This window comes from Mastomys coucha, unplaced genomic scaffold (assembly GCF_008632895.1).
Source record: "Mastomys coucha isolate ucsf_1 unplaced genomic scaffold, UCSF_Mcou_1 pScaffold23, whole genome shotgun sequence".
Taxonomy (NCBI): Eukaryota; Metazoa; Chordata; class Mammalia; order Rodentia; family Muridae; genus Mastomys; species Mastomys coucha.
Window position 1 is genome coordinate 17638934 of NW_022196906.1, and position 25307 is coordinate 17664240.

A 25307-nucleotide genomic window follows, 5' to 3' on the forward strand; every position below is an offset into this window, starting at 1 on the left:
CCTGTTGCCTCCCCCCTCCCCATGCCTGCCACCCCGCCCTCTCCCACTTTCTGGCCCTGGCATTCCTATTTCTTAAGGAACTGATACAAAACAGGCCTCTGCATACCTACCTCAGCATTTGTCCACACACACACATACACACAAACATAAATACTCAGACAATCCACAAGTGGACAAAAGCACACACACACACACACACACACACACACACACACACACACACACACACGGAGAGAAGAAATACATAGTGAATGATCTCTTGGCTCTGTTGCTTTGAGGCCTGTGGTGGAGTCAGCACATCATGATAGAAGCAGAAAGCAGAGGATATTATTTATATCATGACTATTATAAAGGAGAAAAAAAGAAGAAGAGAAAAAGCAAGAGTGAGAGAGGGAAAGAGAGAGGGAGAGAGAGAACCTAAAGTCCATCTGTGTCAGTAGGCCCTGCCTCTTAACAGTTCTAGTGTTTTCCTACAGTGGCAAGGAACAATGGACCAAGCATTTAGCACATCAACCAGAACTATTGCACAACTCTTTCGTGAATTGCTAACACCACTGTTTTGGCTGTTAACCCAATTATCCAATTATCTAGTTTCTTTTGTGGTCTATAATCTGAATTTATTTGCTATTCATTAACTAAAAGATGTGAGTGCCACAAAGTTGAAGATGGCAGCAGACATTGATATTCAAATCCCAAGCATGAGATCTCAGTAGTTGTTTTGATGTGTGAGACATGAATCATAAGGAGAATAAATCTTTCCCTTAGAGTTCTGAGTTTTGAGGATACATGAGCAGTCAGTAGGGCAAGGTGACATACAGAATTTTCATTTCAATTGGAAGAAGCTAATTGGGTCAATTATTAACTAAGCTGTATCTGCAAACTAATTTGTCACCATATCCTCTGGACTTTGCAATGCTAATTCCTGCAGACTTTCTGATTTCTGCCAAACCCCAGAGTCTAGCTCAGCCTGATATCCTCTGGAGACTAAACTGGAACAGAGGCAACTGGCTAAGCGAGCCATTCTGAGCATTATGTAATTTGGACGTAGATTTAGTTTTTTTCGGAAGTAAAATAGAAATACAACACCAACCCCAGCCCAGGTGTTTTTCTCCTCTCTCCTGTGTTCTGGTCGTTAAATACTAAATCCAGGCAGCTCTGCTCTAGACTGTTTTCTGATGGGATTCCTTTGCATTTCATGTCACTGTGGGCCTTGTCTGCTGGAAGCTTTGTGACATATGTTTGGTGCTCAATTTAGGAGCTTGTACACATTTGAGTTTCTGGTGTGTTGATGTTTGGTGTAACAGCTAAAAGGGAGGCTCACTCATATCCTGCCCTTGTCCTTACTGTATACAATAGAAGACTTCCTAGCTGGGCTCAAGTTCATCTATAAAGACTACAGAATATCACTATCTCTTTACAAGACATTTGTAGTAATTATGTGGAATAATACATTTAAAATACTACAAACAAACTCTGCAAAGGGGAGATGTTCTACAAATGTCTGTAATTTTTAAAACTGCAGTATAGATTGTTGCAAGTTTTAAAGGTAGGAGATAACCCGAAAGAACATAAACGAGAGAGTTCAGGTTATAACCTGGATTTGCAAGATTTTACAGCAATTTTAAAAACACCAGTGAGAGGCTTGTGCTGATTGTTTTCTAACAGAGAAGTTTCTGGGTATATGGGGATGTTCACCCTCCTTATTCTCAATGCACTAGACCTCCATGGAAGCTTACACTTCCTACTGTACTGTGGTGTCTCTAACTCAGTTAGGAATGGCTTTGTGTATAAGCTGAGTTAAGTCAAAGAAGCACATTCTAAGAATACTGGGAAACACTGTCATGAATTGTCCCCCAAGTAAAAGTCACCTTATCCCAGGAGCTTCTGCGCCGATTCCTTCATAGTTCTGCTTTTATGTTCATTTTTTTTAGTGTGACCTCTTGGTCACTAAGCTTACAGGGGAAGTGTTTGTCTGAAGGAATATTTCAAACCATCATATGTTGAGTGAAGTCTTCGTCTATCATATTGAAATGTGTTTGCTATTGACTCCCTGATCGCTGACTCCCACAGAAGAATGACTACTGCACAAGTTTAAATTTTCCTTCGGCTTTGCGTTTAACCTTTAGCCGGAATTTTGATTAGAAGAATTTTCTGACTTCCAGAGTTTCCATCTGTCCTTAAAAAAAAGAAAGAGATAAAGAAAGAAAGAAAGAAAGAAAGAAGGAAAGAAAGAAAGAAAAAACCAGATGTCTACTGCCAACCTAGTTTTACAAATTCATTTCATTTAATCTAATAATTCCAAGCATGTCACTACTTAAAAGATTTTTCTGAATCTCACATGCTTGGCTTTAGCCAATACAACTAGGTTCATGCTTTTCCATTTGCTCAATTTCATTTTTGTCCTTGCAAATGTCTTTCCCCTGAGAAGAGACTGCTTTTCCCTGGCTTTCTAACATTCTGCAGACTCCTGCTGACAGTTACTCTTCCTTGAAGACAGGTAGTGGCAAATGCCATCCAAGGAAAACCTTTGGCCACCCCAGGAGCTTTCCAGATGGGCTCATACTTCCTATGATTTGAAGCTTGGCCTGAATTTGAACCCTGGCTCTGGGCTCTGCTGGCTTGTGTGTGGGATGGACTCACTGGCTACATATCCATTGGCTCTGTACTAAAGTTTGTCTTTTTATTATCTTTGGTCACTTCATAGTCAAAAGACACCTGGCTTTTTAAGTACAAAGATGTATTAGTTAAGATTGTCCATCCCTGGTCAACACACTACAGCAACCACTCTGTTGTGTTTTCCTTCCCACCCTACTTGCCCAAGTGCTGTGCTCAGGGCTGGTGTTGGAAGTGAGGGTTCCTGGCAGAAGGGAGACGAGGATAGTGGATATGAAGGCTAGTGTTAGCTTCCTGTTTGGTTGGTTAGTGGAGCATGGAGAGTGAATGCCAGATTGTAAAGCCTCCAGAGCCTTCAGGAAGGGTCATAGTGATGAGAACAACATCTGGCCAGCAGGTCTGGAAACACAGAAGCAGCGTTTGTCACTTTCCCCATCGCTGCTCTACGTGCTTTCCGCCTTTATATACTACGTGTTCCTGTGATATTTGGACATCTGTACAAATGGATTTCGGTTATAAAGTTTAGTTATGTCACTTGGAGATCTGGGATGAGCTGTGTTGGAGGTTTCCTATGGGGACTAAAGGTGCTGGCTCCAAACCCCCAAAGGAGTCCTCCTGACCCAGATAGGATTGTTTAACAATTTAGAAAGTAATGATTTGAGTGAGAAGTGCAGCCAAATTGAATAAGGTGGCAACAAGTGTAAAGAATTAGGTCTGGGATAATTGATATCCAACAGAGTGTCAAGAAGTGTGCAGAGCTCCAGGTTAAGGTGTGGGAGAAACTTTACAGGCCCCATGGAAAGAGAAAAGGGCCCACTGCTTGCATGGTTTTCTTTCAGATCTTTCTGTCTTTATAAGCAAAGCAGTGAATCCTGGGATTTGCATGAGAAAGACTGATGCTGAAATCAGTTTCAGGAACTTAGTCCTGTTAACAACCTGTTGGGAAAAATCACTGTAGAGAGACAGCTTTCTATTATTATTTTTTACAGCTTTTATGGAATCTCCTGCTGTTTCATAGAATTTCAAATGGGAACTCAGAGACTGTTTTTCTGTCCTGGGTTATTAGTGGAGCTTTTCTCCTGGTGAGTCTTATCCGAGGCTGTGCTCCTACATGGCCCTGCATCAACTCCTTCAGTTCAACCTAATGTGTCCCCAGTTCCCCCTCTGTGGATATGGTTTGTCTGCACAATCAATCAGATATGTTTTGCTCTTATTCAGTTGGGTTGTAAAGCCTTTGTTGAGTGACCACAATCTGAATGTTACAGTCATTTGGAGACAGTTGGGTGGTCTATGGAAAACAGGTTTCATTGGACAATAACTAGGTGGAGTGAGCCTGGATTCAAGAGTTTGGTTTGGATCTCAGTGAGCATAGGAAGTTGATAAATATTTCCTTGGTAATCTGTGTGAATTTCATGTGCTAAAAGCCTTTTTTAGACCCATAAAGAGAAAATAAGTTGTGATAAAATTATGGTCTGGGAGAACTGCTGTCATTTCTGAAATGAACCGAATCATAAGCAATGATTCAAGAGTGGACGTAGCTGTTGTCATAGGATTTATGGAAACTTTTTTTGTGTTCTTTGTAGGTTTAAACTTTTAGGGGAGTTATATAAAATTAATATTTTTTCCCTTTTAGTAAATTGAAATGCAAGCTCAATATGTTTCAAAATATATTTTAAAATATTTAGTAAATTTGGTCAATAAAATAAACACCATTACATCATGATAATTGGATTTTGCTATTTGGAGATGTGCATGGATATGGCTACACACACTCTCTTGTTTTATATCAGTCAAATTAGGCTGTACCTATTCTCCATAGACTATTTTTGTAGTATCATTTTGGATGTCTGTAATATTTTATTTTTATTTTCACTTAGTAAATATGTATAGAATATATCATATATATGTGTCCAATATGGTTTACAGATATGAATTGATGGTATGAATACAGATGCTACATTTTTAGCATTCTGTTAATGTTTAACTTTTAGATATTCTATGATGATTTTAAGTATTATTTCAATGAATCTTTCAGAGAGGATAATTTTTCTGAAGATGACTTCCAAGTCACACATGGCACACACACTAATATCTTAATGCTTGATAGCTATAAAGTACAAAAATAGCAAAGTACATTTTTAGTGATGTTTAAATCTTGCATGCCATTTATTGTTTTGTTTTTCAAGACAGGGTTTCTTTATGTAGCCATGGCTGGTCCTGGAACTTGATCTGTAGACCACACTAGCCTAGAACTCACAGAGATCTTCCTGCCTCTGCCTCCCAAGTGCTAGGATTAAAGGCTTTCATTACCACCAGGCAGCTTTGCATGCCATTTAAATACATTTTATAGCTACACATGCAATGAAATATATAAATATCCCTATCTTAAAAATGCATATTTAAAATCTCTATACCATTAGATCAAGCAGCTTCAGTTATGAAAAATTATCCTAGAGATATTTATGGAGTGTATGTGCATGCTCGCACATTTACAATATTAAATATATGGTCCTCAGGGATATCAAACTAATGGCCAAAGTTATACTTTAACCATCGACATGTGAGTAAGTAGACTCATTTAGAACATTTTCATTAAACAGGCAATGAAAATCTAAAAAAAAGTATTCAAAATAATGAAAAGTGATTATTTTAAGTTTATATTTATTTGTTTTGTTTTGTTTTATTGAGACAAGATCTCACTCTATAAGCCAGGAGAACTTACACTCATTGCAACCGAGGCCATTCTTGAATTTGTGATGATTCTCCTGCAGCATTCAAGAACTGGACTTGAAGGTCCAAGATTATAAGACCTTTCTATTGATGGTATGGACTTTCTTTTTTCATTATATTTATAAGCCTTTTTGGAGGTACAAACCATTTGTCTGTTTGCAGTTAGCTGTCATTTTCCCCTTGGCCATTTGCTTCTCTGGTTGCAGTAGCTATTATCACATGCAAAGTGTTACTTTTTTGGGTTGTCAAATATATCTACTTTTTCATTGTGGTTTATGGCTTTTCCTTTGCAGTTATGCTGATACGGGGCTTACATGCATTATGTATATAAAAATATACATATTTTTCAACTGCTTTTATGGTTTCATTTACCTCATTTTACATTTTTAATCCATCTGGAATGTATTTCGATCAGCATGATTTTTACTCAGCTGCTTAGAATATTCTCAAGGACATACAAGCACATGTTGTCTATGTGGGGTTTGGAATAAACAGTATGATGAGGCATAAAGCCATGGGCTTAACAGCAATAGTAATTATTTCAAAATTAATGTATATTAAGTTCTCATGCGCCATGCAAGTGTGCTAACAGTTTTGTGTATGTTGCTTTACAAATCAAATGATAAGTTTGGCTTAAAGTGTCCTGTGCTAGTCCAGGTGTGTCATAGCACATGTCTGGGTGTGACATAGCCACCAGACTGTGAGCATGGCTTCTATGACAGGCTTCTGCTTGTCCTTACACTCCACTCTGGGACAGTAGTCTGACTGATGCCACTGTCTCTCCTATTCTACTGTCTCCTGTTAGTGTCTTCTAGATTCTTTCTACAATGTTTTAGTTTGTTTTGTTTTAGTGTGGCTCTTTCTATGAATATGTGCGGGTACCAGATTCGCAGTTTCTGACAGCATTTATTGACACGATGGGCATTTTATTGGCTTTCTGCTTTTAATCTAGACAATCCCTGCATAAGAAGCTGGATTTCCATTTTTAGGCAGCTGTCTTCATGTGGCTGTGCTTCATACCACCATCTTATAATCTCTACCACAGGCCCCACCATCTGCATGAGCTTTCCAGGATTCCAAGAGCTTACCTCCAGCTTGGCCTGCTGCAGGCTCCAGGAATTTAGCTTGCAGACTGTGCTGGAATCCAGTCAGCCAAGTATTCTCATCAGCCTTCTATTTCTGCTCTTCAAACCAAATTTAACTCATATATTGTCAGTGTATGGGGTATTACTCACATTTGCATGAAGGTTCTTGTGCATTTTGTCTTATTTATTGGCCACTAATAACTCAATTCATTGATCCATCAGAAGGATTTCCTGTGTACTTACTAAGTACCAAGACGTGCACTATGAGTTTTGCATACCAGTTCACATCAAAGAAAGCAGCAGGCTTGCTGTTCTCATGGGGGACTGGAAGGGGGTTAACTTTAATTATACAAGTAAATGTCATTGCAAATTGTGACAAACAGTCACAAGAAAATGAGGGAGGAGGTATAAAATCCTTAGTGCAAGGTCTGTATTATCCTGGGCCACAGGGGAAGGTGTCCTGAGGAGGAGATGTGGGAAGGAAAACCATGAGTGAAGGGTAGTGCAGGAGAATGCCCACACAGAAGCCCTAGGGTAGAAAGGCACAGAGTGTATTTCAGAGCTGAAAGGAGACCAGGTAAGAGCTGAAGATAGTGGGTAAGGTGAGACTGATTAGTCACATCTCAGTGTGTCAAGTGGCAAAGGCAGTTGCTAAGTCACTATCTTTTTTTTTTTTTTAACTTATCTGTTGTAGTTTCTACAAGATACAAGTTTTCAACTAATGTATGACCCAGTCACTCAAAAGCTTACAAAATATTTCAATATAAGTGGCTATTTTTATAAAACGCTGTTTATCAGGAGCTTCGGGATAGCAAAGATAAAGGGGATACATCTATCTTTAAGGTGCATAGGACCATAATCATATGCACAAGTGACATAGCACAATAATTCACAGAGAACGCAGTGCAAATGTTTAGAGACAGTGAGAGGTGCATGTTTTAGGACGCCGCTGATGTACTGAGACAGGAGTTATTCCATTACTTGCTTGCTTGCTTGCTTTCCTTCTGCTTCTCTCTTCTTTTTGAACAATGACATTGAGACCTAGTTCATTTACATAGTTACCCATTTAGAATTATAGTTCAACCATCCTTCCTATATTCACAGATATGTGCAAACAGCACCCCCCCTTTAGAACATAATGTGTTTCCTCAATGAGAAAACTTATATGTTTTAGCCACCCCCTCCTCCAACTCTACACAAGCACTTCTTGCCTATATACACTTCCCATTTCCAGGCATTTCACTTCAATGAATTCATACATTCCTCTTATGACTGGCTCTTTACATCTAGCATAATGTTTTTAAGATTCATCCACATTTTAGAAAACTTTCTTATTCATTCTTTGTGAGCTTCATATAGTGCACCCGTCTTGCTCATCTCCCCATCCCCTCATATCTGCCCTTAGCCCTTGGAACCTCCCCCCAAGATAAAACACACAAAACTACAAACCACCACCTTCATCAACAGCCAAAAGCATAAAAGACATCTCATCAAGGAAGCTGAAGAATGTCATAGTGTGTTATGCAGTCTGTCTGTCTGTCCACACATATTCACTTGTGAATGTTCTTGCTGTGAGTCATTGGTCTGGTTCAAGATCTTTGGCTGCTGTGACATTCTTCAGCTCTCATTCCCTTGAGGCTGGCTCACTTGTGCCCCCTCCACCAGGGCCAGCTCTACTCTGCTGCTCAGGCTCAGGTGCAGGGCTTATTTTTCTCAAGTGCTGCAACCACAGAGGGGCAGGGCCAACTTACCAGTTCACATGACCTCAGTGCCAGTTCTCCCAACTGCCACAGATGTCACCATTGTGGAGACACCACAGATGTCCAGTTGTGGAGGGCATCACTACTGCATCCAGGCCGTTCACAGCAGATTAGTGATGAGGCCAGCTCTCCCTCACTCTGTCCTGATGCTGGCTCACCTGCTTCCCCTGTACCAGGGCCAGCACTACTCTGTTCTCCACCCTTGAGTCTCCAACTCCATCACTCTTCATAATGCTCAGGCTGCTTCTTTCTCTCCCATGTGAGGAGCACATACTAGCACATTTTAGTGGCTCCCACTGCAGGTGGGCCATGCAGCTGGCAGGCTCCTGGGCAATATCCTCCTTCCATGCCTATTGTGGTGACAAGAAGGTGTCTATGACTCACCTGTGCCATGTGTTGAAGTGCAGGTGTGGGTGGCATTGTGGTCTGCAGGTCTTTGTCTGCCTTCCTCCTCCTGTGCTGCCTGGATTTGATTTGATTTGATTTTTATAGTCCTAGGCATAAGATAGCATTGGCCACCAAGCCAGATACCAAGCTAGGATGAATGGAGGACTGCCATCTGCTCTGCCCTGACTGATATAAGAGCACCACCACCAACAAGGTGTTTGTTTGCCCATTTCTTGGGGGTTGGGGAGAGAGGTTCACCCACTTTTAAAGCACATGTTTGTATTTAATTTTTAAAATACAGTCAAATAGTATTCTACCATATAAATATAACACATTTTCTTTGTTGATTAGTCAGACCGTTTCTAGCTTGTGGCTATTATGAATAGCAATGATATGGAGGGTTAGGCACACATATTTGTGTAAACGTCTGTTTTCAATTCTTAGGCTTTGTGTTGGGTTACCTGCTTAGTCATTCAAGGAACTCTTAAAATCTTTTTCAAAGTGGCTGCCATTGGCATTCCCACTAGCAGTATAGGAGGGTTCATTTCTGCCTACATGGTGTGCCAGCAATTGCTAATATCTGACTTTTTGGTATTAGTCTTCTTAAGGAGGTTGAAATAGTCATATTTGCTTTGTAAATAATGGTGTCAGGCATCTTCTAATGTTCCGATATTAAAAAGTAGTGAATGCTCTTTAGCCGTGGTACCAAGGATGAGCTGACAGTTAAATAGGATGTAAATGGGCAAGACCCTTCTCATCTTTCTCCCAATCAGAATCCTACAGCATAGTGGCATACATTAGCAGCGTACAGTCAGTCGTTGTGTGGCTGCTTGAATGGGGGCTGGCTGACTGTGGCTTTCTTCTTTCTGGTAAAGGTAGCAGGATAATGATTTCTAAAATATAATATGATTTTAAATCTGATTTTTCCTTTCCTTATGCCATGTACTCAATGAATCTTGTGTTTATGGAGCAAATAACCAGCAGCCTTGTGAGATGGATCTGTGAGGGGTCCACACTTCAGAGCCCAGTGTACTCATGGCCCTCACATCCCAGAATGCCTCATGTTTTAGATGTACAAAATTATGAAAGTCCTGAATGCATTTTCAAAAAAAAAATATCCAACAAAGCCCATCATAACAGAGAACAAGTTTGCCAGTAATCAGTAATGAGCTCTCAAAAAGGAGTTGGAAAATTCTTATTAAGCCACTACTCAGTAATAATTCAATAACGATTCTTGAATAGTAGAAGGACAATTCAAATCTCATCTACTTTTAGGTCTTTGATGTTATTTATAAGTCAGTGAAATGATTCTTAGTTGTAGTAGCAGTTAAATTGCCTCACTCATAAATTGGAAGTTATCTCAGAAACTTCCACAACTTTGAAGACCAAGTTTTGCTATCTCTGTTTGTCAAAGCCATTGGATCTGAGACCATCTGAGTCAAACAAAGCTTAGCTGATACTTGCATTAGGGTGCTCCGAGCAGTCAGAAGCACTGACCTCAGGTCCCCAGAAGGACAGATCAAGAGGCTTTGTCTTACCACAGGCCCCTAATAGATCAAAGGTCACGTGTAATAGGAAACAACCAAATGAGCTGTTATGTTGATAATCACTCTCTGTAGGCACTTTCTCTAAAGAGAGACAATAACGACCCTCCCACACCCAGAATCTTTATGATAACTAGAAGAAAGATGTTCTGAAGCACTGTTATTGCTTTGTTTACTACTAGTATTTTTGAGTTTGCCAGCTGTTATTTAATACCCTGGAAGCTGTAAGTCCCCGAGAAGCCTTTGTGTAGCATAAGCCAAACTTACATCAAAATTCATTTTTCACCCAGAAACAGAAGGTTGGGATAGAGGAGATTCAGCCAATTTGGCAGCAGGGAGGAGGCAGAAAGGCCAGCAAAAGACACTCTGCTAATGCAATAAGTGCAGGCCTCCTGGGGACAAGAAAGCATTTTCCATAGCATTTATTTCTTGTGTTAAAGACTTAAGCATAAACCTCTGAAAATCTCTGAGAACTGAGTTTCTACCTTGCATCCAGCCCTTTGTGATGAATTTCCTGTTTCCATTTTCTTAGTAATTCCTTGAATTCATTTATTCCATTTCATTACAAAGTAAAACCTAGAGCCTCGGAGAATGATTTAAAAGAAGCTACTTCACTATCTGTAGCTCCAGACTGTTCCTACTAAACTTTTTCCCACCAGTGCCTTCCCTGCCTGAAGGGGAAGGCCATTTCCAGAGCAGATTTCTGGTAGGTACAGAGGAAGCTGGCTGACCTAAGATCTATTGCATTGAGGGGAGGGGAAAACATTATTTCAGGTAAGTGGGAAGAGGTCATGTTTGATATTCAGTAAAAACCCACTGCTTGGACAGGTGGGAGAACAAGCATCATGAACACGGTTAAGAATGATGGCTCATGTTAGCTGTCAGTTTTAGCTAAGGAACAGTACCCACATTTAATAAATGTCCTCCTCGGTGTTTCTGTGTGGGCACATTTTAAAGTTAAATTAACATGAAAATGAGTAGACTTTCAGGAAAGCAGTTAGCTTCTGTAATGAGGACTGACCTCTTTCAAACCAGAGAGAGTCCTGACAGTAGCCTGCCTTTGCTCATCTCTTTCCTGGATCTCTAGACTCCTGGGACACCATGTAAATGTGAGAATTGTCAGCCTGTAGAATCTTGTGGGCAAACTCCATAAAAATAGTCCACTACCATGTATGTACAGTAGGATATGCACATGTGCCCTGCCGGAGAACCCTGGTGGGGTGTTCCTGTAGGGAGTTCAGGAAGGATTGCTTGGTGAGACATCTACAGATGGGATGGCTGAGGCTGAAGTCAGTGAGTGATATGTTATACAGACTAAGCCTAATGTTCCAGTGTGTGTGCTAGGTCAGCCTCAGGATGCTCACAGCAGAGGAGGGCACAGTAGCTCTGAGGAAACACAACATCTTTCAATCAAATACCATTGGGTATTATATAGTTGAAATTGTATTATGTTTAATGTCCATAAAATTTCATATTTCTCCCTTTCTCTTAGCAAGATTCTGTTACTGTGCTACACAGTCTTACTAATCCTTAAGTATTTATTCAAACCATTATAACCATTCAAGGGACATCTTCATGTGCACAGATATCTGACCCTTCCTAACTGGATCTGGAAATAAGACAGCAGGCACATTTTGTTTTCTATGTGGGAAATGGAAGGTAGAAAGTGGAATAAGAAAAGACAAAATCTTACATAGAAAGCACAAAAAGGATACAAGACAAAAATCTAATACAAAGATACCTTGAAAAGTTCTAGGTGGACTGGGATCGCTTTTAGAAATTGAACAGTCTCAAATTCAGCTTTTAAAAAAGGAGTTGTAGATGAAGTTTACCAGAGGAACAAGTAACAGAAATTGTACATAGAATTTTAAAATAAAAGTATGGAATAAATAAGCAGTAAAGTTATTGCACTAGTATCAGAAAAATAAAATTTAAGGTACAAAGTTCTATTAGACACAGTAACTAATAAAATACTCCAGCATTCTTGTCCTTCCTGAATAATTTTTATTTTACATTTATTTCAAAAATTATTCAAATTACATGGAGACTACAAGAGTTAGCAAAATAATCTCCATAATCAAAAGTGAGTACTTGAAATATTTTAAATAGTAGCATGAGTTAGAAGTGCTGTATTATCTGTGATAACTTTAAAAGACATAGACACTGTTCAAAGTGAACTGGGCAGCAGCATTGTACGTCCTTCCTCTGCAGACCTAGTATTGTGTGAGAAAAAGAAAGGCTGGTGAATACCTAAGATAGGAAGGCAAAGGGAGGAATGTGTGAGGGCAAAGGACAGCGAGAACTCGGCGGCTGATGGGGGACACAGAGGGGGAACACAAGGGAGTGAGTACAAAGAGCATGTGAAAATTCCATGCTCACCTTGTGTGCTCACCTAACACACTAAGTTAGAAAACTAATGATCGATTTTTAAAGGTTATATACGCTGCAATATGATTCACATAATATAAAGGTCATATGTAAAATAATATCATTCACATAAATTTAAAAGGAAAGAATATCATATAATTTGTAGCTGCAACAATTACATGTAGTAAAATTATATAATGTTGTCCTATTAATGATTACCTACTGGTAGATAAGCTGTAATACTTTAATGCATTGCCTTTGTCTAAATTACATTTCTATTTATTTAACACATAATCTAAATGTATAATTATATAATATAAATTTTACTGTGTTTTTTTAGTAATTAAATTTATTATAAATCAAGGGTAATCATTTGTCTTTGAGGAAGAAAGAAGAGAATAAAAATAGGGTGGGAAAGGCCAAAGATATTTGTTATACTTCTGATATTTTCATTCTTTTGAAAATCTAGATCAAGTGCATAGGTGGTCACAGAAACTGAACCACCAATCAAAGAGCATACATAGGATGGACCTAGGCCCTTAGACGTATGTAACAGATGTGCAGCTTCTCCTTCATGTGAGACCCCTACCAACTCGAGCAGAGACTCTCTCTTTCTCTTGCCTCCCTTGGGATCCCTTTTCCCTAACTGGGTTACCTTGTCCAGGCTCTTAGGAAAAGATGCTCCTAATCCTATTACAACTTGATATGCAGGTTGATATCCATGGGAAGTCTCTCCTTATTTGAGAGGAAAGGCAGAAAATGGGTGTTGGTGAGGTAAAAGAGAGGGACTGGGGGGAGAGGAGAGAGCAGAAGCTGCAACTTGGATGTAAATTTAATTAATTAATTAATTAATTAAAAAGAAAAGAAAATCTAAAGCAAATACAGCCATCTGTTAGTTTCTGCTTCCTCTGAGTGTTGGGTACATAGGTACATGCTATACTACTCCATTTAATTATAAATCAAACTTTGGATTGCATCACAGTTAATAGTTTGTGTTTTGGTTTCAGTATCTTAGTTTTCATGTTATAAAACTTTTAAAAATTGCAAATTCCAACAGAATTTCTCTCATTTTTTTTCTTAGTTTATTTATGCTTAAAATGTGGATTTAATTTTCAATTTTGCACACTTTGTTTGCATTTTTTCTGTGTTTGGGTTTGTTTTGTTTGTTTGTTCTGTTTTGTTTTTGAGGCAGGGTTTATTTGTGTGGCCCTGGCTTTCCTGGAACTCCTTCTGTAGAGCAGGCTGGCCTCAAACTCAAGAGCTCTGCCTGCCTCTGCAGGGATCAAAGGTATGTGCCACCATACCTGGCATGTGTTTGCCTTCCTCCTCTCTTTTTCCCTGACTTCCCAACATTCTGATCATATTAAACAAGTATGAATTATAGAGTAAGCTTTTGCTTCTATGAGGAGGGGTGCTTTGCTGTAAGTTTGCAAAACAATTTTCTCTTGCCATCTCCACTGTGGACTCCACTGTGAGTTGACTGATGTTCAATGATTACTAACCAGGTCTTAAGAGAACTGTCTCATCTGTCTTTTGCTATCCAATCAAGTAACAAGTGTCTCTGATGTACCTGCATAGAACTTTGGATTTAGAACATTGTAGAAGCCAAAGGAACTACCAACACTAATTATAGACTCAGTGAACTTTTAGAAAAAGAGAGAAAACTCGAAAACATGAAATTCAGAGGGAGATGTTGGAGGGTACCCTGTGGGAGTTAGAGGAGGGAGTAATTTGAATTCGATCATAGGACATTGTAGCTATGTATCAAATTCTTAAACTGTAAATGCATGAGAGATTTTTTTTAAAATAGTTGACCAAATGATTTTGGTTGTCTACTAAGTTTGTGCTAAGCTAGCTGTCTTCTCACAGAATAAAATAGCAATGCTGAAAGGATACAGCAGTTTCTCCACCAAGGTCCCTCCCTGGCTTCCTGGCAGATTCGGTCCTCTTCTCAGTATACTTTACCTTAGGATGGGGACTCCAGAGTTGTTCATCCTGCCAGACTCCTGAGCCATGCATATGCTCCTTCCTTTATGTCTACTCTCTGGCCACCTCTTGATGACTATTCTCTTGTCTCCTCCTGATGAAGGCTATTTTCTGGTCTCCTCTTAACTCCATGGGCCTGGAGTTCCATCTACCTGCTCAGTACCCCTACTTCCCGGTCCTTACACAGTAGATACTGAATTGCAAAGGAGTCCATGAGTGACCCAGCAGATCACGAGGCGTGCAAATGTATCTTGCATAAAACTGCCTCAGCATGAATATATGAAAAGCTTGACAGAACAACAGCATTTGGTCAGTTGTAGAGAAGGACACTAGATGCCGCTCATTACTTTGTAAGTACTTTATAGACATGTTATTGGGAACACAGATGGGAAAGCTGATCAAGACATAAACTTTTGATTTAAAATATTGAAAAAAGAAGCCAGGAACTGGTGCCAAATACCTTTAATCCCAACAGTTGGGAGACAGAGCCAGGTGGATCTTTGAGTTGGAGGTGGGCCTGGCTACAGACTGAGTTCCAGAACAGCCAAGGGTATACTGAGAAACCCTTTGTGAAAAATCAAACAAAAGAGGAGGAGGAGGAGAAGGAAGAATAAAAAGAAACAGATAGTAAAAGTGTAAACTGTACTCTGTAAAAATCAGCACAACTATGATATTTTTAAGGCCTGAGAGCCTAACATTCATTTTTATTTATTACAGATAACCTTTAGCTCTGGCATAGATGAGCAGTGGTATATGCTATTATGGGCATGACCCACATACAGTCCCTAATTTCTCTTCCATTCTATTACCTTTGGACTTAGGCCAAAGTGACCACTTTTGAAGTTCATCTTTACTTTCAGACCACACTCATGCTACTGCTAAGTATTCCTCATGCACTGTTCTCCAAAAGCTGTCTCTGTCTTGTCGCTGTTGAGGACTTGACTTCTTTGAAGGTTGATTTGGTTTGAAAGTGATATTGGGTAGAACCGTGTCTGTTTATTCCCAGTGCCGGGAATATACTATTTCATAGACATCAAGTAATGGCTTATAGAGGGTAGCTTGATAAATGACCAGAAGATGAGTGCAGTAGACTGTATGTTGATAACTTTGAACATAGTTTTCATTTTAATTTATGAATAGGAAAATTATAGATTCCCTTATGCTATTAATTAGAATCATTACCTGTGACATCTCACTAAGCTGATTTCCACACACTTTTGGGATTCAGTGTGTACTTGGGGGTCAGTAACCAGCCTCTGAATATATTTAAATGTTTTTTCTCCTATGTGAAAAATTATTTATATTTAATATCTACTATACATGCATATCTTAGTATAACATAATATATACATTCATGTAGCTACAAATATATTTTGATACTGGCACATTAAGTATATTATAAAATGCAAAAGTTTAAAAACAGGTGAGATAGTAAGAAGTAGGCATAGAGATCTACTCTCTTTCCTTCTGTCCTGGTGGGCTAGCTTGTCCCCTAGAGTCATCTTTTATGATTTCTGAGGCTGAGGTTCTGGAGGTGGGTTAGGATGGAACCATGTTGGACACTACTGTCTCTCAAACATGGTTCTATATAGAATTCCATGGAAATTTTGGTAAGATACTGGTTCCTGGGCTCAAGCTCTGCCTTTCAAGATTCTATTTTAGTAATTGTAATCATGCCCAGTAATTTGCTTTCCTTTTATTTTGGGGTGTGGTCACTTGCTACGGTTGCATGGACCACACACAAGTAATTCAGATGTAGCATAGTGCCCCTTAAATTTCAATGTCTGTTCAAATCCGTTGAGATCCTGTCAAAATAGCGTGATTTGCTAATTCCAGGTGAGGCCGAGGCTGTGTGTTTCACATGGAGGAGGCACAGTTCTGAAGTCCTAGCTTCTAGCTGGGCCCTTAGTGATTAGTAAAATTTTCCTGTATATACTCCAGTCCTTTAGAGCAGAGCCAGGAGAAATGCAGAATGCTTTTGTTAGAGAGGAAACAGCACTAACGTGAAACCTCCTACAGCCTGTGAGCAACCCTTAGTTACAACTTCCCCATTCAAGACTTTGGCTTTTCCTGTGATCTTCAATTGTAGGATAATTGCAAATAAAAACCTTTGAGGGGAGCTAGTACAGTTCCTTTTTTTTTTTTCTGAATGGTTTTGATAATGGCTGAATTGTTCATTTCCCTCTTAAGTTTATGATATTTACATAGGGTATTTTATCTAAAGTCTGAAATACAATCCTGTCTCATTATTTACCTGATTCTTTGCAAAATCTGGGGGGGACATGTAATGTTATGATTCAATTTCATAGAAACTCTTCAGAGTGGTCTATTACATTCTTCAGTATGACATATTGTTTTCAAGTATTATAGAGGCACAAAATTACAAGAGTAATTATAAGGTAAATTATTTTGATGTAAATTTAGAGAAAACAGGTTCAAGATGTGACCCTCTAAATTCTACTTATCCAGAAATAGAAGAAAATGATTTCAGACTGGAAAGCTAGTTAGTTGTAGAGGACTCTAAGAATTTGCTCCTTTTTTTTTCTGAAGGATTGAGTTGACTATGGCTGAGGATTCAAATGAGGAATTCGTGTCTTCAGGTTTAGTCTGGAAATATGGAATAGGAGCTTATGATCTGAGCTTGGCTGGAGAAAGATTCAGTACTGGGGCTAAGGGTCCCTCTGCTGAGGTTCAGTGCCCAGAGATGGTCCTGGCCAGCACTTGCAGTGGAGTACCATGAGAATTTCCTGATTCCCTAGCTAGCTACACCAGAAAGAATGGATAAGAATCTCTACAGGCTGCAGCCTGGGTATCAGCATTGTTTGAAGCTCCCTTGTGATTCTGTATCCACAGCTGAGAGCAGCGCAGGTGACTGCCAGGTCCCTCTTGCTTCTCTAGTTACTCATTAATCCTGTTCTGGCTCCAGTATGTTTGCTTAGCCTGAACCAGATTCAGAGATGGCTTTATCTCCTCCCCCTTTTCTCTGCAGGTCTACACCCATCTTCATTAATTAAACACATTTGGATTCTCTTGTGTCTTATTCTTTCACTAGAAAGCATTTCTTAACCATTTCCAGCTAATTAGAATTCATGTTGATGTTTTGGTTTGTTTGTACTTAAAATCACTTCTTGTATTTGAAACCATATCTTTTAATCTCTCCTGTTTCCTAGGAGGCTGCTAAATTAATGCATCTTCTCATTTAATTATCTGTGGTGCCTAGCATCTAATTTTGTGCTAGAGCATAGAAAGAACACAGCAAGAATTTTTCTAAGTAAATGGTTCATCTCTTCTCATTACTCTCATAGTCAAATATTCCATCAGTTTCTGAATCTTCTTACATAAGCTCTCCAACACACCCAATATCCCTTCCTTTGGCTATATCAGCAATCACCATGGCCTTGGTGTAACCTCAATTTATTTTCCTTGCTATTCATCATGAATTGCACCCTTTTCCCAAGGTGTGTCACTCTCCCTTCATGGGCTTGTGGACCCCACCCCACTATACAGCCAAGGGATTTTTAAAGCATTTTTATATAGTAATGAATTAATAATTGTAGCAATAAAAGAAAAGAGGCCATAAATTTGAAACAGAACAAGAGGGGGCACTGTGCCTGTGAACATGAGGGAGAGGAAAAAGGCAAAGGGGAATGGTCTAATTGTATTTTAATTGCAAGATGCAAATATGAATATTTAAAAACAATATTTTCCACATTGTTCAACTCTTATTCTTTTCACCTTAGTAATACTTTCATAATATGGAACTTTTAAAAATGCAAAACCAAATGTATATTTTACCCAGAAGAAAATCCTTCATTACAGAAGGATACTCTATCATTTACTTGATTCAAGTTCTATATTTCCAAAGTGTGTTTCATGTTGCATTGAGTGTTTGCTTTGTGAATTCTCTAGACATTCTCTGTCCTCCTCAGGTATTGTTGGCTTTTGGGAAAACTATTTTTAAACCTGCTCCCCTGAAGTTTCTCAATTATGAACACATAATTAATTTGCAAAGTAGTGAAATTATGAGCTTTAATTTTAGACATTTATGACAATTATTTTAGGGTTTGGGGAGCTCAGTTTCAGAAGCTATAGTTTTAATAATACTGACGCTGGTAGCTTTGAAATTGCTGGGATGCCTTGATCACTTCACCTTGACCCTTATTCTGAGGCAAGATATTCATTCTACTAAATAAGCATTTTGTTTCAGATCTGTTATGTTTGACAAGCCTTAAATTAAAGATTGATATTAAATTTACTGTAGAATATTATCCATTAACATGAGTGTGTCATAGCATTTTCACCTATTAATGTTAAATTTTTTTCTTTAAATGTTTTTATTTGAACCCATACTTGCATTGCTAAAGAAACACTGCTTGGTCATGCTATGATTTCTGTAATATGGTGCTGGATTCTACTTAATTATATTAATGTAATATTTTTAATCTTGTACTTAAAAATAGCACTTATTCTTGTCTTTGCTGCCTTTTTTATATTTTGGTAAGACTTCAATTTCTCCTCATTATATGCCACCATTTGTGTGGTGTAAGATGCATTGTAATTCCCTAAATTAAGAGCTCCCTATTATTTCTATATTCATGGCTTAATAGCTTGGTATAGGCTGGTCGCTCTGATATGCTCCCTGTCTTTGTTTATTTTCCAGATTATTTCAGGAATGCTCATTGTTGATGACTGGCCTGTCAATGAGGTCAAACAAACGGTCCATATTGTCACTTCTGATGATCATTCTCCACCTTGGTGTTCCCATATTACTGTTTTCATATCTCTGCTTCAAAACATATCAAATGATATTCTCTTTGTAACCATTTCTCTAGTTTAATATTTTAAGGAGATTTTGAATTCCCATCATTATAACATCAGGTCTGAGGATAATAGTACTACATAGTATGTGCTCAGGAAATGCTAGTTGATCAGTAAGCAACTAAAGAAAATTCAAGCATATGTTGACCTCTCCCAACTGCTAGTCTTCCTGAGGTAGTACACATAGTTGAGGTAGTGCACATAGAACCACAGAGAGAAATCAGTGATGTTTCACTGCTTACCTATGCCTAGGCAGGACCCCCAAACACACATTTGAATGAGTCCATCTTTTATATTTCTTATTGTAGCATCATGGTGTCAGAATGCTTTATTTAGACACACTGGTTGCTGCCTTAGTTATGGTTTCTATTGCTGTGAAGAGACATTGTAACCAAGGCAACACATATAAAGACAACATTTACTTGAGGCTGGCTTACAGGTTTAGAGGTCCAGTCCTTTATCATCATGGCAGGAAGCATGGCAGCATCCAGATTGACCTGGTAATGGAGAAGGAGCTCACAGTTCTACCACTTGATCTGAAAGCAGTCAGGAGAAAACTGGCTTCCAGGCAGCTAGGAGAAGGATCTCAAAGTACACCCCCACAAAGGCACACTTTCTCCAACAAGGCCACACCTCCTAATAGTGCCACTCCCTGGGACAAGCATATTCAAATCACCACAAATGATTTGAATAGTGGGTGTAGGATCATTCGTTCATGTTTTTTTTTTCATAAAAAAATACATCTGTAGTTGATGAACACATTTTGTGTGCTCACAGTGAGCTACCACTATGAATTCTTTACACTGTTCAAATTATAGTTAGAGAAGGTGGCCAAGAATGAACTGATGTGAAACTTGACCCATTGCTGTCTAATTTTGGAGAGGATGATCGTGGTGGAGGTGGAGGAATTTCTTTAGATACCAGTGGGCACAGATGTAACATTGGAGAGGCCATAGTAGCTTGAGAGTTGAGAAGGAGTAGCTGAGCCACTCCTCTATTAACTTAGACAATTTTCCAGGCAAAGGCAGCAGCGAGCTTGGCATACCTTGGGTGAAGGCCAGGGTGGTTGGAAAGTTGGGACTGTTAAAAAGACAGGAAACTAAAGGGCAGGACCTTCTCAGCCCATCTGGCGTCTGCAGACTTTGTGAGAGCTTGGTAAAACTGAATTTTAAATGTGATGCAATATTTTGGAAAGTCTTGATTAGAGAGCTATTATATGTTGTTTCATACATGTGAAAGAACATTCAACGGCTGTGGGGGAACAAAGGCATTTTCATGTGCCCCTAAACGCCATTGTAAAATGGGTTTGCCTCAAACAGGCTTCTATGCCCAGAGGAAGGCATAGGATGAGGTCTGTGCTGGAGATGTACATGTGAAAAACTACCGCTCTTCTAATTCTGTTTCTTCTTCATCTCTTCTTTCCTCTTCCCCAAATTGGGACTTTCAGCCAGCCAATTCTTTACATGAACTGTTTGCTTTTCTCATCTTCTGACAGGCTGAATTCCATACCTTTCTTGGCGACCTCAGCATCCCTACTCTGATATAGTCTAATCGCATTGTTAAGCTTTTATAGGCCTGGAAGGAGAAGTTTTTTAAAGCTCACTTTAAGTTTCTTAAAAAAGAAGAAAGAGATGAACTGAATCCTCTGATTGACTGAACAACATAATTTTACACCATTACCAAGCGGTAGCCAGCCCACAGGTACTCGCAACAGTAGCACTGAAACGAAGCAAGCTTTAAATTGATTTAGCAAAAACCACTTAGCTACTATTTCACGGTAGGGAAAACAATAATAAATCTTAAAGAAGAATCATCCCAGGACATTATGAGAAATAAAACTGTTGTAAACTCATTGGTTTCTGTCAGCACTTATTTTTATGGTTTTTTTTTTATATGATTGTTTATAGAGAGAATGAGAACCGGTTTATGCTTTGAACTGGAGTTGAGACCACATCAGTAGCGAAACTCTGATCTGCCTACTGTCATGGTGCTGACTGTGTGGTAAAGAAAGACAGCATTTCCTGAGTAGTCAGGAAGAAAGAGACGGACACAACTCTTCACCCCTCCAGTGAATGTTGAACATTTTGCCTAAGTGCACTGGAGATCCTGAGCAGGATTATGCTGGCTCTCCACAGCCACTGGGTAAAAAATTTTTGTGACTGTTTTCAGATCAAAACTTGCCACACTGAGTATTTCTCGCATTGAAGTTGATAATGAGTTAAAAATCAGGAGTTCCCTGACTTTGTCTGCACTCAAGAGCCTGGTGTTAAATGTTTTCTACCTTGTCCTGCCAGACACTGGACATATTAAAATACAGCTTAGCCTCTCTGCTTGTCCCCTAAGACCAGCTCCTCTACCACATACTTGTGATCCGTGGGAAGACAGAAACTACGGCTCCTGATGTGCCATGTCTTCTACCTCTCAAAGCTTTTCCTTGAGTCCTTAGCTGACTAATCTCCATCCCATGATCCATCTCTCCTCCTGGGATGTTTTTGTTGTTTTGTCATGTTTTTCTTTAAACCTTGACTAGCTTAGGATCCCCCATGCATCATCCCTGTTCCATAGTTCAGCCTGTGAAGAGTCCGTTGTGTGGCATTGCCTAGCTTTTGGCCATTTCTCCATGTTTTGTTTTCCTTTCCTGTTGCTCACATGATGAAATGGTATGTGAAGATGGAAATGAAGGTCCATAAATCTATACTGCTTAAGATGAAAAAATCCTTCCTTTCTTTTTGCCTGGGTAAACCTACTCTCTTTTGGCATGTGACTCAAACAAACCTTTGTCCTTGAAATCTTTCCTAAGTTTCCCTATTCTCTGGCACATCATCTTCATCCTTCTTTTACAGTCTATTAGCACATCGTTAGCTTAGAGTAGGAGCCATCACAGGTCGCCTTTGCCCCTTGCTTGGAGGTGAGCACAGTGCTCTACTCAATAGAATTGCTGAAAGGATAAATAAAAGGGAAGACAGTTTGTACTCAGGTAAGACATCTCTTAGCTGCTAGATGTGAAGGAAATCAAAGTATAGGAATTTAAAACAAGATGGGACACTTCCGGAAGTTATCCCAAAAGTTTCACTTATAAGTGGGACATTTTTATTTTATGTCACATATTTGAGGAAGATGTCATATGGAATGTGAACTAGAATAGGATTCCATAATGCAACATAAGGTAGAATCGGAACAAATGGGTGGGAGCTGCAGAATACATTTTCATTTAAAATATGAAAATATGAGAAGTCTTCCTGAGAGCTGGATGTGGTAATTGTCTATCACAGGAATGAGATTCCTAAAAAGACAACAAGCTCCCATCTCAGACAGATGATACAGAGGGGTGACCATCTGTCAGGAGTGTTGGAGGCAGAACTCCTGCAGAGAGCCGGTGTTCTTTCCTTAAGGTCTGTTGAGACTCTGTGATTCTATAATTGTGTCATCCAGCCTGTGATGAGTCCCAAGCACCCTGTTGCCATGATCATTGTTGTTGAGACCTTCACTCTTTAGAAGAATTATTAAGGACAGTGAGCAAGAAAATATCTATAAAGACCAATACCAATCTCATTGAAAAATCCTCACTAAATTTTAGTTCTTTTGTTTGTAGGAAAAAAAATAACCTTACTGAGTGGTAGAGCATAAAACTGAGGACCAGAAGAGCAGACGTGTTATTGTTGTCCCATATGAGTTAGGGAACCTTCACTCTATGTATTTTAGTTTGTTTCCGTTGGGTTCCTAAGGAGGAGAGAGGGATGCTGGAGACGGGATACATTCTCATTCTGTAGACAGAGCACATCTTCAGGCTTTCCTCAGCTGTAGACGTCTGTGAATCTCATTCACTTCTGCTCTTTCTGATGGAAGTTTACACGGAGTTTTGTTATTCCATCTTTAACAAGATGTTGATCTTGACTGTCACACTCTCCTCTGCAGAAGCAAATTCTCACATTTTTTTGCATTGGAATTTTTATGTCTTTCTTTCTCTTCTTTTTCTTTCTTTTTTCTTCTTTCTTTCTTTTGAGTTTGACCCTAGCCACTAGCAGAATGGTGATTTTTTTCCTGTTATGGCCTTTCCCCTCTTCTTCTTCAGTCCCCATGGCCACTACTCAGACAGCTACCCCATCTCCTCACCTCTTTAGCAACAACATCTCTCCTGCACTTCTCCTCAATCCTAACCTTACCAATTATTAACAGTGCGTGTGAATAATGCATTCAGGGAATAGGTTGTGAATATCCACTCTGGACCAAGGACTACACAGAGCTAGGGAACTTGGTGAGCAAGGCTTGTCTGACCTGGTACTCAAGTGAGACCAATTACATAAGGACACAGTTGCAGGTATGATAAGAGGTATGCAGGGGTATCAGAGGAAATTTTGGGGTCACCTCACTGGGTAAGTGTATTTCAGAAAACTTTTCTGAGGAATCTATTGGGCTGTTGTTGAAGAGGGGACAGGTTTTAACCAGAGGCATTAAAAGAGTAATCTAGGAACAGCATGTGCAGAGATGGGAGTGTTGGACCAGGCTTTGAATGTTCTTTTTGCTGCTTATTAGCAGTGGGATGTAGACAACAGCAATGTGGTTTTGGACAAGAGTTGTGGAGACTTTCAGACCTCGCCTAGTTGCTTCTGGAAACAGGTTTTTCTTTCTACCTTTTGGGGACCTCTCTTAAGAGGCTGGCCCTGGGGACAGTAGGTTGTAATGTCTGATTTGCCTTTGGAGCCTATAGTGGATGAATTCCTTTACTCTGAGTTGAAAATGGCTACTTCAGCACTGTGGGTTGGGTGGGGATAGGTTCTGGGATGAGCAGCTCCCTTTGAGTCCAGCTGACTGATTATTGTGCAGCACCCATGGCTGTCCAAAGCACAGGGTGTGAAAGGCTTTTCCTTGTGCAGTGAATAGATATGAATACTGGTTTATTTTGGAGTCAAATACACAGAAGTCTGATGAAAGGCTCCCAGCATCTGAAAAAGCTCATCCCAGCACCACATCCTCTGGGAATAGCCACCACCGCTGCTGCCACCGCCCTATTATTAAAGCACATGGCGGAGGATTTGTGCCTCTGCGGGTTGTGGGGCTTGGCAGCCAGCCACTGCTTAATGTGAGAAAGGCCTATGGGAGGACCAGCCCTTTGAAGCAGAGGTGGGTGGCAGCTACTGCATGTGGCTGGGGTGTGGCCTGGGATACTGCATGCCTTCTGTCTCTTTCCCTTACTCACTTAGCCCTTGGGCACATCCTACTGCTGCTAGACTGGTAAGAGTTCTGCTGTGATACAAGAGGCCAACCTCATGAAGCCCTGGAGAGTGGGGCAGAGAGGTAGTACCCTAGACCCACAAAAAAGACAGGACCATGTTCCATCTTGTCTGCCTTTGAAACAGACTCAGCTGGGGGAATGGCAAGTGGTTTCTGCCTTGTCTTGTCCCTATGACAATAATAACTAATAATAACTATGGCTCCTTTTTTACTCTTTTCACTAGATATTAGAAGCATAGACAATATATCTTCTTTTCTGCTTACTTGTCTATGGAATTCAGAGTAAATGATTTCATAGGAGGGAAGATATTTTGCCCAAGAGTACACAAGTGGGTTAGTCTATCTATCTATCTATCTATCTATCTATCTATCTATCTATCTATCTATCTATTCATCTATTCACCCACCCATCCATCCCTCCATCCACCTACCCACCCACTCACTCACTCACCAATCATCCATCCATCTATCCATCCATCCATCCATCCATCTATCTATCTATCTACCTGTCTATTACTCACTCCAAAGGTGGTCATCATCCTGACTTACAACTTCGTCAACAAAGCTTGCATCCTACTGCACTTCCTGTGTATTTATGTTAGCTACAAACCCAGAATGGAGTTTGTCAAGCATTAGGCACATAAATGTCTTTACTTTCTTCTTTATTGTGGTAACAGATTGTGCTTCTAAATATGTAACATAAAACAATAGACATTTATTTTCTCTTTGTTTCTTTGGGTCACACTCAAGTTTTCATTCTTTCTTCTGTTTTATTTGAGACAACT

General features: G+C 39.6%; 1 protein-coding gene and 1 non-coding gene across 2 annotated transcripts in view; one reads left to right on the plus strand and one right to left on the minus strand.

The window, feature by feature from the left end:
- The window catches only part of Bmper (BMP binding endothelial regulator), a 262787-nt gene that overhangs the window by 214536 nt on the left and 22944 nt on the right, over positions 1-25307 (plus strand). The window lies entirely within an intron of this gene.
- LOC116074103 lies at positions 8675-8815 on the minus strand. Its single transcript, XR_004112075.1, has one exon. It is a non-coding gene; the product is annotated as a small nucleolar RNA SNORA48 (small nucleolar RNA).